Raw genomic sequence first — 5,963 nt, forward strand, 5'->3', positions numbered from 1 at the left:
GATTAGGGTTAGGGTTATGGTCAGTCTTAGGGTTAGGGTTAGGATTAAGTTTAGGGTTGGGATTAGGGTTAGGGTTAGGGTTAGGATTAGGTTTAGGGTTGGGATTAGGGTTAGGGTTAGGGTTAGGGTTGGGATCAGGGTTAGGGTTAGGGTTCGGGTTAAGGTTAGGCTTTTTTCTTTCACCTCACAGATATGAGAGGGGGGTCAGCAAATCATGAATGGGAATCTGCAGGAAGCAGAATGATGCATTATCAATAAAATAATTGGTTAAATTGAATATGCAATTATAAAACCCTATTTCCAATGGGGGTCATTTCCTGCACAATGCATCTTCGCAGCAGCTTTGTAGGAAAAAAGAAAATAATTTATGACATCTTGTAAATCCTCAGTAAGTTCCCAAGTGCTTTACAGTCAAAATCCACTTTGGAATTCTTGTCATGATGTCGGAACTGCATAAACAATTTGAGCACAACAAGGTCCCATGAAAAGCAGTCTGATAACAATCAATAGCTCTGATTTCACAGCGTTGCTCCTGGCTGGGTGCACTATACTCTAAAGCCATCCATACTCGACAGTCAAATCCATCCTGGTAAAGGTGCCATAGTCCCTCTCTGTCATTGGTGAGAAAGAGAACAGGTGGTGGTTTAACCTGAGGGTCACCATTCTTCAGGCAAGTTTGTGAAGGTGAGATTTTCATTGTAACCGCATGGTAGCATGGGAACTGAACTAACACTGTTGCTATCACTGTGCCTTCCTTGCAGCCAGCTGAGCTGGCCAACTGTTTCAGGTTGTCCCCTTTCTTTTTGCTGTAGTCTCCTTTGCCCTCAAGATCAGAGCCCTGCAGCTTTTCAGTTCTGATCAAATAGCTGAATTACTGGACATTTTCTTTTCTGGTGTCACATTTAAGAGTTCTTTTTGCTTTTGCAATTTCAAGTACCTGTCAATTGTCTTGAGGTCTATTTGTAGAATCTTTGCCATGTCTCTTAGTATCCACATTACAAAGGAATCTATTTTCTTCCGCAGTTCTTATCCAAGATTCTGAGGCCAAGAGGAAAGTGGATAGAATGTAGCATTCATATCAGTTTTATCTTTTGTTAAAAGCATGAATTTTCTTGTTAACACATCCTTCTCCATCACCAAATCAATTCTGGTTATCTCTAACCTCCTTAATTCTGCTAGCCTCTGTTATCATTTGTTCTAAATAGATAAACACATCTTTTTGATGATGCATCTTGGGCGAGACATTAGACAGAGAAACTCTCAGGTAGATGTAAAGCATCTCATAGTTTTATTACGGAGTAAAACTAGAATCTTGCCCAAGATCTGTCCCTTAAATAACCACATCTTTCCTTGCAAACTGTCACGTATGTTGAACTTTTCATGCGGGTTATGTTTCAAAATGCATCCTCAATTTTAAATAAAACAATAAGTTTTAGATAAACACGTCAGATCAGAAACATGCCCATGTGATCTGATTGCTATAGAGAGACCTCATGCCTGAATGTAGCCAATAACAGGTTTATAGCTCTCTCTTCTTCAAGTGCACTTCTTAGTTTCAACAGTTTGTCCTTCAGGGAGCTAGTACCATTGTAGAATCAGTTAAGTGTCAATCTATGGTCAACCATCAGTTTGTATTAATCTCTTCCTTCAATATAAGGTAACAGTATCAGTTAGACTCTGTGATTAACAGTAATCAAGTCTTCAGGTTATGCTGTATATCCTTGAGCCAAATTCCAGACGGAGCTATTAAAAAAGAACTGGATTTTTTTGTGCCAGACTTGGCTCAGCTCAGCTCTGAGTCAGACATTTGTGGTTCAAATCTCAACCCAGGTCTTAAAAGCAAACATTACCACAACTTGCAGTTTTCTGTCCTTAAGAGTTTTTTAAATCTAAATTGAAACTAAGTTGCGAGCCTCAACTTTGCTAACCAGCATTTTTGGTGGTACTTTATATCATACTTTCTTAAAATTCATACAGACAATGTTACATTCCTTTTATCCAACATTTCCGTTATATCGTCAGAGACTTGATTAATGGAATGGCCTCCTTCTGTGCTGTATGACTTTGTAGCTCAAATATTGGCTGTTGTTCCAGTCCATACAAGATTATGAGAGGCATAGATAGAGTAGGTCGTGAGAATCCTATTCCCACGGCAGAGAGCGTAAGTGAGGAATAAATTGTTTAGGGGGGATTTGAGGAAATATTTTTCACCCAGAGGGTGGTAGGAATATGGAACACTTTGCCTGAGAAGTTGGTACGGGCAGATTCTCGCACAACATTTAAGATAGAAGTTGGGAGGTCATGTTGCAGCTGTACAGGACATTGGTTAGGCCACTTTTGGAATGTTGCATTCCATTCTGGTCTCCCTGCTATAAGAAGGATATTGTTAAACTTGAAAGCATTCAGAAAAGATTTACAAGGATGTTGCCAGGGTTGGAGGGTTTGAGCTATAGGGAGAGGCTGAATAGGCTGGGGCTATTTTCCCTGGAGTGTCGGAGGCTGAGGGGTGACCTTATAGAGGTTTATAAAATCATGAGGGGCATGGATGGGGTGAACAGACAAGGTCTTTTCCCCAGAGCAGGGGAGTCCAAAACTAGAGGGGCACAGGTTTAAAGTGAGAGGAGAAAGATTTGAATGTGATCTAAGGGGCAACTTGTTCACCCAGATTGTGAGGCATGCATGGAATGAGCTGCCAGAGGAAGTGGTGAAGGCTGGTACAACTGCAACATTTGAAAGGCATAGGTATGTGAATAAGAAGGGTTTAGAGGGATGTGGGCCAAATACTGACAAATGGGACCAGATTAATTTAGTCTATCTGGTCAGCATGGACGAGTTAGACCGAAGGGCCTGTTTCTGTGCTGTATATCTCCAAAACTCTATGACTCTAAGCATCTGGGCATGCACTTAAAATGCCAAGGCATAGAAATTACGGACCAACTATAGGTAAATGGGTTTAGTGTAATTTGGTCAGCATAGATATGGTGGCCTGAAGGGCCTGTTTCTATGCTGTAGGATTCTCTATGACTCTATGACAGTGTTGAGGGAAGTGCCATCTATTGACGGAGATACTAAACTGCAGCCCCATTTGAAAGCTGCAGCAAGAAGGTATGAAATTTGCTGAGAACCTACATCGTAGTGACAGTGTAAGCGGCAGATGGGATTTGTTTTAGCCCATGATGATTTGCTGAGGCTATCGCATTGTTCCAACAAGAGCCTCACCATTACTTCTTCCGTCATTATAGAATGCTCAAAATTCAAACCCTCATTCGTGAGTTGAAGCATTCCTCAAATACAACTTGAGTTAGTGTGCCACCAAGCTTTGGGAATCATACAATAAGGCCATAAGATATAGGAGCAAATCAGGTCATTCAGCCCATTGAGTCTGCTCCATCATTCGATCATGGTTGACATGTTTCTCAACCCCATTCTGCTGCCTTCTCTACATAACCCTTTGATCTCTTTACTAATCAAGAACCAATCTGTCTCTGTCTTAAATTAATTCAACAACTTGTCTTCCACAGGCCTCTGTGGCAATGAGTTCCACAGATTAGCCACCCTCTGGCTGAAGAAATTCCTCCTTGTCTCAGTCCCAAAGGGTCTACCCTTCGCTTTGAGGCTGTGCCCCCAGTTTTTAATGAAAAAGATCTTCACCATGTCCACTCTATCAGGCCTGTCCAAATTCGGAACATTTTAAGGCAATCCCCTCTCATCCTTTTAATCTCCGACAGGTTTAGACCCAGAATCCTCAACTGCTCCTCATATGGCAAGGCCTTCATCTCCAGGATTGTCCTTCGCACGGCTCCAACTCTCTTCCTCCACCTGGACCCCTCCCTCTGGCCCCTTACCTGCACTCAATCTGTTCACTGAGAACTGTCCATGTGACATTGGTTGCCTCAATTTCTCTGACCTCCCGCACCAAATCCAACCATCTCCCTCTGAACCGACTGCACTCCATGCAGTTAGATCTAACCCTGGCTTTGTTATTAAGCCTGCCAATAAGGGTGGTGCTGTGGTAATCTGGCGTACTGACCTCTACCTTGCAGAGGCTGAGTGCCAGCTCTCAGATACCTTCTCCTATCTCCCCCTGGACTGTGGACCCACAATGTCACATCAGGCTATTGCATCAATTACAGTCACTGAGCTCATTTCATCTGATGGTCTCCCTCCCTCTGCTTCCAAGCTGATAGTCCCCCAGCCCCGCACAGCTCGTTTCTACCTCCTGACAAAAATCCACAAACAGGACTGTCCAGGCAGACCCATTGTTTCAGCCTGCTCATGCCGCACAGAACTCATCTCTTTCTACCTTGATTTATCTGAAGCCTTACGCCAGTTTCGGAATTTCCAGTTTGCAGGCTCCAGCCACCTCCTCTTTACCATGGATGTGCAATCCCTTTACACATCCATTCCCCACCAGGAGGGTCTTGGGGCTCTCTGCTTCTCGCTGGAGCAAAGGCCTGAAACGACTCCACCCACCACCACCCTCCTCCGCTTGGCCGAGCTCGTCCTCACCCTCAACAACTTCTCTTTTAACTCCTGTCATTTTCTTCAGGTCAGACGGGTGGCCATGTATACCTGCGTGGGTCCTAGTTATGTCTCTCACTTCATGGGGTATGTGGAACATTCCTTGTTCCAGTCCTATTCCAGCCCCCACCTACAACTCTTTCTCCGATATATCAATGATATCATCGGTGCTGCTTCCCTCTCTCGTCCGGTATTGGAAAAGTTCATCGATTTCACTTCCAATTTCCACTCTGCCCTCACTTTCACCTTGTCTGTCTCTGACTCTCCCCTTCTCTTCCTTGACATCTCTGTTTCAATTTCTGAGTATAGACTGGCCGCTAATACCCATTATATACCCATTTACTCCCACAGGTACCTGGACTATACATCCTCGCGCCCTGCTTCCTGTGAAGACTCCATCCCATTCTCTTAGTTCCCCTGTCTCTGTTGCATGTGTTCTGATGAGGCCAACTTCGACAAGGGAGTCTCCGAAATGTCCACCTTCTTCCTCAACCGATGATTTCCCCATTGTTGACAGAGCCCTCAACGGGTCCAACCCATCTCCCGCACTTCTGCCCTCAACCCCTCTCTTCCCTCCCGCAACAGCGATAGGGCCGCCCTTATCCTCACCTGTCATCCCACCGGCATCCACATCCAGAAAATCATCAGACGCCATTTTCGCCACCTCCAAGGAGTTGCCACCACCAGACACAGATTCCCCTCCTCTCCCTTGTCCGCCTTTTGCAGGAACTGTTCCCTCTGGGACACCCTGGTCCACACTTCCTTTACTCCCAACACCCACCACCCCCCCGCCCCCCGAAGCCCCACGGCACCTTCCCCTGTAACTGACGAAGGGGCAACACCTGCCCATTTACCTCCTCCCTCCCCAGTATCCAAGGCCCCAAACATACCTTCCAGGTGAAGCAACACTTCACCTGCACTTCCCAGAATCTAGTCCACTGCATCGCTGCTCACATTATGGTCTCCTCTACATTGGGGAAATGAAGCATAGACTGGGTGACCGCTTCGCAGAACATCTACGTTCTGCTCACAAAAAAGACCCTGAACTACCTGTTGCCTGCCACTTTAACACACCACCCTGCTCCCTGACCAACATCTCTGTCTCAGGCTTGCTGCAATGTTCCATCGAAGCTCAACGCAAGCTGGAAGAACAACACCTCATTTTCCGCTTGGGGACACTGCAGCCGTCCGGACTCAATAGCGAGTTCAATAATTTTAGGGCCTGGACTCTCCAATATCCTAGTCCCCTACTCCATACTCCAGGCCTTATAATCACATAGCCTGCCATTACACACTACCTATTGTCAGTCACTAACACTCTCCATTAATAGTTATTCACTCACCTAGCCAGATCGTTATCCACACCTTTGTCTGTCCAACTTTTCTTCTGTCACTTTGGGCTCAATCCCTACCTATCATTTACTCCTTACCCCCCCCCCCCC

Source organism: Rhincodon typus, chromosome 37 (assembly GCF_021869965.1).
Source record: "Rhincodon typus isolate 14 chromosome 37, sRhiTyp1.1, whole genome shotgun sequence".
NCBI classification, from domain to species: Eukaryota; Metazoa; Chordata; class Chondrichthyes; order Orectolobiformes; family Rhincodontidae; genus Rhincodon; species Rhincodon typus.